Source organism: Orycteropus afer, unplaced genomic scaffold, assembly GCF_000298275.1.
Source record: "Orycteropus afer afer isolate SDZICR_OR568_19922 unplaced genomic scaffold, OryAfe1.0 scaffold00279, whole genome shotgun sequence".
Taxonomy (NCBI): Eukaryota; Metazoa; Chordata; class Mammalia; order Tubulidentata; family Orycteropodidae; genus Orycteropus; species Orycteropus afer.
Genome location: NW_006921866.1, coordinates 1,346,572 through 1,357,341, shown reverse-complemented (window position 1 = coordinate 1,357,341; position 10,770 = coordinate 1,346,572). Strand labels below are relative to the sequence as shown.

Genomic DNA, 10,770 nt, shown 5'->3' with positions numbered 1-10,770 from the left:
TGTTCCTCCTACTGGATGAGACAGGGTAGAAAAGAAAGAAAGGAAGAAAAAAAAAAAAAAAGCACCAAAGTGAATCCCAGGATAGAAAGGCAGAGGCTGTTTTCTGTGCTTCAATAAAAACCCACTACCATTGAGGCAATTCCAACCCATAGTGACTCTCATTGGGTTTCCAAGGCAGTAAATCTTTGCAGAAGTAGATAACCCCATCTTACTGTGCTAAGTGTGAGGTAATTCAGTCAGTGTTGCAGGCACAGGAAGGATAGCCACATGGGCCCCTGGTTCCATTTGGGGCTTTCTGTTGATGATTACAACCAACCGTCAATCAAGTCCCAGCAGTTCAGACCCAGCAATTTCCCTGAAGGCCAAAGGACCACGCTCTTCCACATGGATCCACAAGTCACGAAATTCTAGGTTGCAGAGTTACTCTATGTTAAAAAGCTGGGCTTGAGTCCTCGACCAGGTATCCACTTTGGGGTTCTGTTTATTTGGAGAGAATTTCTCTTCCAATTCCCCCTCTCTCTTCCAGACTCTATGGTGGTTTAATTTAAGGGGGTCCTGCTTCATTTTCCAGCACAATCTTTGTCCCCACTCAATGCACCAGCTCACCTTGAAAAACTCTCACTGTGACTATTCTGAGTCTTTCACACCTGTGGGTTCTGTGATGTGATTTTTTTCTTTCCTTTTCCTTCCCTCCTTCTTGACCTCCTTTGTATTTCTAATGACTCCTCTTCAGCTCCACTGGCTGGGCATATTTCTTTATTTTTCCCAGTTGCTTAACCTGTTCCCTTTCAATACCTTCACTGGATCTAATATTTTATCTTCTCATTAGCAGCTTCTGACTCCAATATCATTATTTGCATTTGTTTGACTTAGTTTCTCAAGTTCTTTGTTGATAGAAGGAGCGAGCTTGTGGACTGTCAGTACGACACCATCTTCCCACCCCTCAGGAATGGTGTCAGCTCTTCTCTGAATTTTTTTTAGAATTCTTCAGTGAAGCTGTCTGAGGCAGCATATTTTTTTTTTTGTTTGGAGGGTTTTTTTTTTTGTTTGTTTTTATGATATGTTTAATTTAATCCTTTATTATGTGCCTGTTCAAATTTCTACCTCACTGTGTGTTACTTAAGGTAGGTCATGTGTTTCTAGAAATTTTTCCATTTCTTCTAGCTTTTCAAATTTGTTGTAGTACAGTTCTTCATACTATTCTGTTATTTTCCTTTTAATTTCAGTTGGTTCTGTTGTGATGTCACCCACTTAATTTCTCATTCAAGTTATTTGCATCTTCTCTTTCTCATCCTTAGTTAAATTTGCTGGTGGTTTGTTAATTTTCTTAATCTTAATTATTTCTTTCTCTCTCTCTCTCATTTTTTTTTTAACTTCTTATGGTGAATCAGGTGGAATTTTAAGAGCAGATTTGCTTTACATTCAACAGTTTCTACACATTTTGTTTTGTGACACTGATTAAATTCCTATAATGTAACAACTATCTCAGTTTCCTCCCTGTGGTTTCCTTTCACTGTTTCCTTCTTGTCTATGCATTCTTACCTACTAAGCTTTTTCCCTGTCTACCTTCTTGATTTCTCATGGTTGATTTTTCTAAGGAATGGATTTCCCTTGGGTAGTTGTTCTGCTCATAGGCTTGTCCATTGTTTGGCTGAGAGTTAAGATAAGGGAGTGAGTCTAATTACAGGCTGAAAGGGTGACTTTGAGCCACAGTCATGGGAGTTTCACCAGTCTATATCCAACCGGTAATTGTGGATTTTTTATCTTTCTGAATTGTGTTTCACAGTTTTTCTCCCATTCTATCCATGATCTGAAATTTTGATCCCTTTCAGAGTGGCTGGCAGTGATAGCCAGGCATCGTGTAACTCTTCTCATGTCAGGGTTATGGAGGCTGAGGTTCCTATGGTTCATTAGTCCTTTAAACTAATTGTTTTCATGTGTCTTTGATTTTCTTCACTCTTCTTTGCTCTGGATGAGGAGAAACCAGTAGTTGCACCTTATATGGCTGCTTACAAGCTTTTAAGACCCCAGTTGCTACTCACCAAAGTTGTGTATAGAACAAATGTTTTTGTGTACTATGTTGTGTCCATTACCACCTCCCTCTAGGTGCTTAGTTGTGGCTAAGATGTTATCCTAATTTCGTCCCCTATGAGCTTTATAATGCATATGAACATTTTTATAGCACATACAAATACATATGCAGGAATATCACCTGCCAAACCAATGTATGGTCATAGATATATTATTTCCTTTTTTTTTTTTTTTTTCTTCTGGAGACTGTAGGCTTTTGTTGTTGTTGTTGTTCTTTTACTAATTTGTGGATTAGTAATGTATTGATTTTAGTTCTTTCTTATTTTTGATATGTGCATTTATTGCTGTAAATTGATCTCTGAGTATAGGTTTTGCTGGGTCCCAAATATTTTGGAAGGAAGCTTGGGCAATCTACTTCCATAGTGATACTGCTTCAGAAACACAAGGAGGGGTCGCTATGAGTTGAGTCCAACTCGACGACACATAACAACAACAACAACAAATGTTTTGGTATGTTGTATTTTCAGTCTCATTTGCTTCTAGGAATTTTTATAATTTCATATTTTATTTCCTCTACTACCCAGTGATTTTTGAGCAGGGTGTTATATAGTTTGCATGTATTTGACTTTTTTTCTCCCCAATTTTCCTATAATTCTAATTTTACAAATTTTTATCAGAGATGATGCTTTCTAGTATTTTGATGCTTTAAATTTATAAAGGCTTGCTTTGTGGCCTAACATATGATCCATTCTGGAGAATGATCCATGTGCCTGGAAGAGAATGTGTATTGTGTTTTGGTTGGGTATAGTGTTTTGATATATCTATAAAGTCAAGTGGATTGATTATGTTGTTGAGATCTTTTGTGTCTTTTTGCTGTTTATTTCTAGTTGTTCTGTCTTTCACCAAAAGTGGTGTGTCAAAGTCTCCTACTATTATTGTAGGATTGTCTATTTTCTTTTCAATTATGTTAATGATTGCTTTATGTATTTTGAGGCTTTTTCACTGTTGTTGTTGCTGTTATGTGCTGTCGAATCAAACCCAACTTTTCACTAGGTGCATAGATATTTATTATGGTTACCACGTTTTCTTGCTGGATTCTTCCTTTTATCATTTTATAATGTCCTTCCTTGTCTGTTATGCTAGGTTTTGCCTCAAAGTCTATTTTATCAGAAATTTTTATTTCTAGTCCTACTCTTTTTTTGTTTTGTTTTGTTTTCCATTACCCTCATATTTCCTTTCTAGCCATTGATTAATTTATTTTTATCTTTATGTGGAAGTTGAATCTCATGTAGGCAGCATAATGATGGGCCACTTTCTTTCTCTTGACTGTCTATCTATTCACATTCAGTGTAATTAATGCTAGGTATAACTTTACTATTGTTGTTGTGTTTTTTATTGTGGTAGTAATTGTTTCATGTTCCAAATATTTTTTCTGTGCTGAGTTCAATTGTTATCAGATTTTCTTTTCAGTTTCTTCATTTTGTTGACTTTGTGTTTACTAAGTCTTTCCAATTTTCTCCTTTCTTATTTTTGTTAGAAGCCTTATTAATTTATTTAGTGGTTACTTTGTAGTTTAATTTACATATCTTCATAAGTTTGAAAAGTCTGTTCTGTATTGATATAGTCCTGACTTTCTTTCCATTTGGAAGTTCTGTAATTATACCATTTGTTCCCTCTTTTTGGTTTTTAGTTGTCATTTACAGATTGACACCTATAGTTCTCTATTTTCAGTTTTAAAGCTTATATTAATTTTGAGAATTCTTTTTCTCTATTGGTTTCTGGATTATGTTGTCATGTTTTAATCTAGGTTGTTGTCTTCTGTTCTTGTTTTTCTTTCTCAGCATTTTTTGAGGTTGTTCTGGTTTTTATAAATTCCTTTAATTTCTGTAATTGTGGAAGTCTCCTAATTTTTCCACTCTATTTGAGGGGCAGTTTTGCTGACTATATAATTCTTGGTTGGCTTTTTTTTTTTCCTCTCAAAGTTTTATATATATGAGTTTCTTGGATGAATGTCTTCTCCTTCTTTTTCATGATATTGTAGAAGTTTTCTGCTAGCAAGTCTTGGAAAAATTTTTCTTTTTTTTTTGTCTCCTTTTCTGTGATTACAATTACACACAGATTCTTTCTTTTGATATTATCACATATAATTCTATGGCTTTCTTCATTTTCCTTCATTCTTTTTTCTTGTTTCTCCTCATAAAAACTAGTATCAAGGGATTTATCTTCTAGTTGGCTAATCTGTTCTTCAGTCACTTCACTTCTACTCTTTTTCTTTTCAATGTGTTATTTATTTCTCTATTTTAGTGTTAATTTCCTGGATTTTTAATTGCTGTTTTCATATGATTTCTAATTGTCAATTTATTTTGTAATTTTGCTCTTGTAGTGTTTTCCTAAATTTTTCTAGGCTATTGTTGTTTATCTTTTCCTTGATTTTGTTTGTGGTTCTTTGAGCTTTTGAAAGGATATATATATATATATATATATATATATATATCCTTATGAGGTAGTTCTACTACCTGTTCTTCCTCAGGAAAGTTTCCTTGTTGCCTATTTTAGTCACTTACCTGGGCTATCTTCTATTGTTTCTTTGTTTGAATTGGAGTTATATGTTGTCTTCTTTACATTTTGGAGTTGATTTTTTTTTTTTTTTTTTAGTGATTATAAATTGGTTTGTATCACCCCATTCGTTTTCCCATCTGCCTCTGGGTGATTTGAATAACTGGTGGAGATGTGTCATGGGTATCTTTTGGTCATGAAGGGGAGCTGTGGGTGGGATGTGGAGATGTTTCCTATTGTCTATAATTGATCCAGTGAAGGAGTGGAGTGGTGGTGCTCATCTGTTGGGTGACATGGTAGGTAGTAAGTGTAGTAGGTATAGCTGACTAGTGGGGAATTAACGCCCATTTCCCACTGGGTAGGGCAGGAAAAAGAAGGCAAACAAAAAAAGTAGGTGTTCATGAGGGGAGAGACTGGTAAAATAAATAATTAAATAAATAGGAAGAGGGAGCTATAAACAAATAAAAATGAAGCTAAGGTAGAAAAAGAAAGGGAAAGACAAGAAGAGAAAAAAAAAGTGGGGCTAGTGTAATTATGGTCAGCTGGTAGTGGTGGCAGCAGATGACTATGGTGATCTGCAGGAGCAGATGGCTGTAGACGTGGCAAGAGCCTGGTGTGTGTGAGCCTTTCAGACAGCAATGTTACACATTATGCATTCAGTGGGAGCAAAACCTGTCAGTGGCACATGTGCAAGGATACAGAGCCACAAGCACTGGCTCTGTCTTCCTGGAATGCATTACAAAAGGTGACTGGGCTACTGAAGAAGTGGCCAGAGAGTTCAGCAGGTAAAGAGCAGCCGGGGGTGGGGGGAGTGTGTGTCTAGCCACTGGGTTGGAAGGAACTGGAAGACAATGAGCAAGTTTGTTTTCTAGAGTGAAGGAAGCACCTTTCCTGTCACTATTCACCGGTGTGGGTCCAGTGCTCTTCAGGGTGTGTGCAGCTGATTATGAAGCTGGTGTCCAGACTCAATCAAGTCCACCTGGAGTCCAGCATCTTGAACTGCCACACCACAGGCCTTCTCCTTCACACTCAACCCAAATAACTAGTGCTTCCTTGTGGTGAGTTGTTTCTTCCTCCTTCACTGGCTCTCTCCTCACTCTATAGTCAACTGTGGCACTGAAAATCTCTCCCATTTCCTTACACTTTCCAATCTCTGTCAACACTGTGTCTCTGCCCCCAGGGTGTATTCTGTGAGTTTGGATTCTCTTTGCCCACGTATGATGCCTTCTGTGTCTCAAAAGGGCCATGCTTCAGCAAGTCCCAGATTCTTCTCTGTCCAGTCACTGTCCTCAATCCATCACCCTTTCCAATCAACAGTCAGTTTATTTTTTCATTCTTTTATTTGATTCTCAGAGTTCCAGGATCATTATTTTTATCTGTTTCACTAAGTTTTACCAAGTCCCTGCTGTAGAGGGTTTGGGCAGAGCCCATTACCAGGATGCCATCTTGTCTCCACTTCTGGTTGTCTTTTTAAACTGAAAAAATAAATATTTCTCTATTCTTTTTTTCATATGTTGACTATATCTTTTCTGAAAAAAAATACGAAGACATACATATAAAATACAGAATCATAGAGTTGAATTTTCTCATTTAAAACATGTGAAATAGAGAAGATCTAATATGGCAGACTGGGTAGATATGCAATCGAGGCTTGCTACAACAAACACTTGAGAAGACAAGTAAATGGATGCCAATGACAATTCTGAAATCCCATTTCAAAAGAAAAGTTAAAGAAAGCAGACAAAATACCAATTAGAGGAAGATACTGAACAAAACAGTGAACAAGGAGGCACATAGAGTAGTGAACTGATACAATGTGGCCATTTTTAATTATTACAAGCAGTGTTCAGATCAAGGTAAGAACTAAATAACTAGCTCCACTAGCCCAGGACTGTGTCAACATCCATATTGCTGATCAGCAACCACATAGTTGTGAATAGTCATACCTGCCACACCTGCTGCCACACACTGATGAGTACCACCATGCACTCTAGGACCATTGAATTGATAATAAACAGAAGCCAACTCCCATCCAACCTACCTCCAGCTGTTCTATACAATCAGTGATCAGAACTCATACCTATACTCCCGCCAGCTACCAAATCTACCCAGAGACAGGTGGTAAGTACCCCAGAGCTGTGATATTACTGACTAGAGTATAAAGCCAGATCCATTTCCTAGATATATTAAAATGGAAAAAAAAAAAAAAAAAAAAAAAACTGGGTGAAGCACATCAACATATGCTCAATAAATAAAAACAATAACACTACAATGTCTCAGAGATTATCCATCACCACCCCACTACCACTGACCCAATTCCAACTCATAGCAATCCAACAGGGCAGAGTAGGACTGCTGCACAAGTAGGGTTTCCACAGCTATAAATCTATGGAAGCAAACTGACTCATTTTTCTCCTACAGAAAGGCTATTGGAGTTGAACCATTTACCTTTTGGTTCATAGGTGAATGCTTTAATCACTGTGCCATCAGATCTTCTCTCAGAGATTATAGAAAATTTCAAATCACACAGAAAACAAGACAATATGGCTCAACCAAGTGACCAAAATATAGGATAAGAAAAGCTTCCAAAGGAAGAAATGCTATTGGAACTACATGATAATGAATTCAAAATAATTATATTTAGGTACCTTCATCCAACTGAAAGAAAGATTAAGGAAATCACAGAAAGAATCAAAGAACACACAGAAAAAGCTTTAGGAAAAAATAGAAAATTAGAAACAATACAAAAATAGCAAAAAGAAATCCAAAACAAAATAATAAAAGTTCAGAAATGTATAATACATTGGAAGGGCAGAGGAGTTGAACTGAGTCAATAGAACACAGAATTAGTAAAATTGAGGACAAATCTCTCAACACTAATCTGTTGGAGGAAAAATCAGAAGAAAAAAAAAAAATTCAGCAAAATAAAGAAAGCTTAAGATTCATTTGGTACACGAGGAAGTGGAATAACTTATGTGTGATTGGAATTCCAGAACAGGGAGAGACCAAAAAAAAAAGCACCAAGAAAATTGTTGAAAATTTCCCTAATATCATGAAAGATATGAAGATATGTATTCAAGAAGCTCAACAAACTCATATAGGATAGACTACAAAATAAAATCACCAAAACATATTATAATCAAATTTTCCAAAATCATGGGCAACGAACTTTGAAAGCATCTCAAGAAACATAAAGAGTTATGTCCAAAGGAGACTAGATAAGACTAAGCTCTGATTTCTAGCAAAAACCATACAGGTGTGTAGGCAATGGGATGACATATATAAAACCCTGAAAAAAAATATTGTTAACCAAAAATTATATACCTGACAAAATTGTCCTTCAAAAATGATGGTAGAATTAGGACATTTCCAGATAAACAGAAATTAAGGGACTTCATATAATCTATGCCACTTACAAAAAACAAAGATCCAACAAAAGTAGAAAACAACCTGAGATTAAAATGCATGACATTACATGGAACGAACCTGGATATAGAAGTATAAAAAATAAAAGAAAATTACAACACTGAAAATAGGACACCAGAAACATCAATTAGTAAATGATGACAACTAAAGAAAGAAAAAAGAAATGAGTGGTTTAGTTACAAAACTTCCAAATGAAAAGGAAGTAATGACAATATTGTGATAGAAAGTATGATTTTAAACTTTGAGATGTAATAATAAATTACAGAGTAACATCAAAGAATATTAATAAACCTTCTCACCAAAATAATAAGAAAATCTGTAAACAAAATGAAATCTTCATAGAAAAATATATGGAACTAAGAAATTACCACACACACACACACAGAGAGCAAAATGATAATAATAAATTTATACTTATCAATAATTACACTGAATGTAGTCAAGAGACAGAGACAGAATGGATAAATAAATGTGACCCACTAATATGATGTCTACAAGAGACACAGCTTAGACACAAAGGTACAAATAAGCTAAAAATCTAAGGATGGAAAAATATACATGTCAAGTAAATAGCAACCAAAAAAGACCAGGAGTGAAAATATTTATTTCTAATATAACAGATTTTAAGAAATATCCAGCAAAAGAGCAATGAAAGGCAATATGTAATGATTAAAGGGTTAATCCAATAAGGGAAGATACCATAATTAATATCTAGGCACCCAATGAAAGAGTCCCTAACCATGTCAATCAAACTTTAAAAGAATTGAAAATAGAAACAGACAACTTCATAATTATAGTAAATGGTTTTAATATACCACTTTTAATGAAGGACAGAAAAACTAAAAAGAAACTCATCAAAGATACAGATCTAAACAACACAATCAATCAAACAGGACTTACATATGAATACAGAACACTCCATTCAACATCAGCTCAATATACACTCTTTTCCAGTGCACATGGAATATGCTCTAGACCAAACCATATGTAAAGCCAGAAATTAATTAATTTTAAAACATCAAAATACAACAAAGTATCTTCTTAGATAACAATTCTATAAAATTTGAAACCAACAACAGAAAGATTTATAAAAAAAAAGAATCAAATATATGGAAACTGAGTAAGAGCCTGCTTGAAAACTACTGGATAATAGAAGAAATAAAAAATAACCATGAAAAAATTCCTTGAATCAAACTAGAGTGAAAATACAACATACAAAAACATTTAGGATGCAGAAAAGGTAGTGTCAGGGGGCAATTTATACCAACAAACACACACATCAAAAAAGAAGAAAGAACCAAAATTAACACCTTTTCCTAACATCTCTAACAATTAGGTAAAGAACAGCAAAAAAAAAAAAAAAAAAAGTATACAATCACTGTAGTAGTTAAGTTGTGTGTCAATTTGGCCGGTCCTGGTTTTGAGTGACTGGGTAGTTGGATGTAGTTATTCCCCATGATGAGACTGGTAATCAACTACATGGTGAGATCTACTGTGAGTAGCTGCCTTAGGAACGTGGTCTGCTTCCATTATATAAGAAGAAGCTTTGAGGAAGATCTCTAGCTTTATGGCACACCTGTACCCGGCATGTAGCCGAGCCTTCTTTCAGCAGCCTTCCATGTTGTCTGCCAATCTTAAGATTGTTCCTGGACTTGAACACACGGCCTGCCATGTTGTTTGATAATCTTAGGACTGTGCCATTTTATTGGTTGACCTTGGTTTGTCATACACTCAGCCAGTAGCTTCCTGAGTTAAGAGAAGCCTCCAGCTTCAGTGGGCCAAAAGCAGAGGCAGAGCTGAAGCCCAAGTTTGAGGGGCTTACAGCCCCTAGAGCTGGCACACTGAACTTAGAGTTTTAGCCTCCTAAACTGTAAAAGAATAAACCCCTGTTTGTTAAAGCCACCCGTTTGTCGTGTTTTCTGTTAGAGTAGCACTAGAGAACCAAAACTGTCACCAAAAGAAAGGAAATAATAAAGATTCAAGCAGAAATAAATGAAGCAGAAAAATGATAGAAAGAATGAAGACTACAAGTTGGTTCTTTGAAAGGATTCATAAAATTGACAAACCACTGGCAAATTCAACAAGGGAAAAGAAGATACAAAAAACACAAATAAGAAATTAAACAGGTGATGTCACAACTGAATCAACTGATTCTTTTTAAAAAGAATATGACAGAATAGCATAAAGAACTGCACTCCAACAAATTTGAAAACCTAAAAAAAAAAATGATAAATTTTAGAAACACATAACCTACCTAAACTAAAAATATCTGAAGTAGAAAATTTGAACAGACCCATCACAAAAGATTTTTAGTAAGAGATTAAAAACAAAACAAAACAAAAACCTTATAACCCTGATAACAAAACCATGCAAAGGTACCACTAAAAAAAGTTCTAGCCCAATATGTTTCATGAATATGGACATAAAATATCTCAACAAAACACTAGTCAAGAGAAACCAACAACACATAAAACAACAAAATAATAATATCATGAGCAAATGGGATTCATACAAAGTAAGCAAAGATGGGTCAACATCGTAAATACAATCAATGTAACTCACCACATAAATAAAACAAAGGAAAAGAACCACACGATCATATCAACCAGTACAGTAATGTGATTTCACAAATTTTAGCACTGCCACAAAATAGAAATAAAAGGGAAATTCTTCAACACAATTTAAGGTATATACACAAAACCAAAGGCCAACATTATTGCCAATATAGAGAGATTGAAAATATTCTCCTTGATAACA

General features: G+C 35.2%; 1 pseudogene; it reads right to left on the bottom strand.

The window, feature by feature from the left end:
- LOC122150990 overlaps window positions 1–9,602 on the bottom strand; it is a 138,839-nt pseudogene extending 129,237 nt beyond the window's left edge.
- Between the last annotated feature and the right edge of the window lie 1,168 nt (window positions 9,603–10,770).